Genomic DNA, 1,781 nt, shown 5'->3' with positions numbered 1-1,781 from the left:
ATGTGAATTAAAGCCACAATCATATATCATGACACAGCCCAGCCAACTAGCGGACATAAAAAAGACTGACATTATCAAGTGTTAACCAAAATTTGGAGAAACTAGATTTCTAATCCACTCTTGGTGGGAGTCTAAATTGATACAGCCATTGTGGAAATTACTGTCTGGCAGTATGTATTATAGCTGAATATAGGCACACCCTAAGGCCCAGCAATTGCACTTCTAGGTGCATACCTATCAAAAATGCATACATATAGCCCTGGCCGGTTGGCTCAGCGGTAGAGCATCGGCCTAGAGTGCGAAGGACCCGGGTTCGATTCCCGGCCAGGGCACATAGGAGAAGCGCCCATTTGCTTCTCCACCCCTCCGCCACGCCTTCCTCTCTGTCTCTCTCTTCCCCTCCTGCAGCCAAGGTTCCTTTGGAGCAAAGATGGCCCGGGCGCTGGGGATAGCTCTGTGACCTCTGCCTCAGGTGCTAGAGTGGCTCTGGTCGCAACATGGCGACGCCCAGGATGGGCAGAGCATCGCCCCCTGGTGGGCAGAGCGTCGCCCCATGGTGGGTGTGCTGGGTGGATCCCGGTTGGGCGCATGCGGGAGTCTGTCTGACTGTCTCTCCCTGTTTCCAGCTTCAGAAAAATGCAAAAAAAAAACCCCCCAAAAATGCATACATATAGCCACCAAAAAATGTACACAAATGCATATTATTCAAAAACTGACCACTATTCAAAAGTCCATTACTGGCAGAATGGGTAAGTACATTGTGATATACTGTATTTACAAAATAGAATTCTACACCAAAATGAGAAAACCAAACAGGATAATTCAGTTACTGTTAAGACAGAATGGTGGTTATTCTTGCCGGGAGTAACGACCAGAAGGAAAATGAGGGAGGTTTCAGGGGGTGGTGGCTTTTTTCTCTTTCTTATTAATGCCAGTTACGCGGGTGTGTTTGCTTTGTGATTACCAGACACTTTTCTGAATGTATCTTTATGCTTCAATAAAAAGCTTAAAAATAAATAATTAGACAGCATGTTATGGTCTCTAAACTGATAATTCTCAACACTGGCAAGGGTACAGTCAAATGGATACTTCTGTATATCGTTGGCAGAACTGTAAATTGATCCAACTCTCCTGAAAAGCAAGTTGCCAATAAATGCATAAAAATATTTAAAAATCTGTGCTCTTTGACCCATTAATTTCACTTACATGAATCTATTTTAAGGTAATAATCCACTCAAAAAAATAAAAAGGAAAAAGATTTATGACAGGATACCAAACTATGTATAAAACTATAGGTATGTGCATACAATACAATCCCAACTCTTTTAAATACACTTAGAAAAAGAAAACGAAAGGAAATACACGAACATGATTATCATGCACCGAATGTCTGTGCTCTCCCTTTTTTACCCCTGCCCCCCCCCCCCATTCACTCACAGCCCTCATCCCCAATGTGATAGCATCGGGAGACGGGACCTTAGGTTCAGATGAGGTCTTGACGGAGGAGCTTTCACGGTGAGATTGTTTTCCCCATAAAAAGAAGAAGAGATAGGAGAGCTCTCTCTCTACTACATGGGGACATGGTAAGAAGGCAACCATTGACAAGCTGAGAAGAGAGACCTCACCAGAACTGGACCATCCTGGCACCCTGACCTTGGACTTCCCGGCCTCAGCAATGGTGAGAAATAAATGCTTGTTGTTTATTTTTTTTAATTCTTAATGTTTCTTTGTTTTGTTTTGTTTTTAAATTTTATTTATTTATTATAGAGAGGGAAGAGAGA

At 42.8% G+C, this 1,781-nt stretch overlaps 1 non-coding gene across 1 annotated transcript; it reads left to right on the top strand.

The window, feature by feature from the left end:
- The first annotated feature begins 256 nt into the window (after positions 1 to 256).
- On the top strand, positions 257 to 332 carry TRNAS-AGA (transfer RNA serine (anticodon AGA)). The gene has a single exon. It is a non-coding gene; the product is annotated as a tRNA-Ser (tRNA).
- The last annotated feature ends 1,449 nt before the right edge of the window (positions 333 to 1,781 follow it).

This window comes from Saccopteryx leptura, chromosome 12 (genome assembly GCF_036850995.1).
Source record: "Saccopteryx leptura isolate mSacLep1 chromosome 12, mSacLep1_pri_phased_curated, whole genome shotgun sequence".
NCBI lineage: Eukaryota > Metazoa > Chordata > Mammalia > Chiroptera > Emballonuridae > Saccopteryx > Saccopteryx leptura.
Note: the sequence above shows the minus strand (reverse complement) of the source record. Positions and strands in the feature narration are given on the sequence as shown.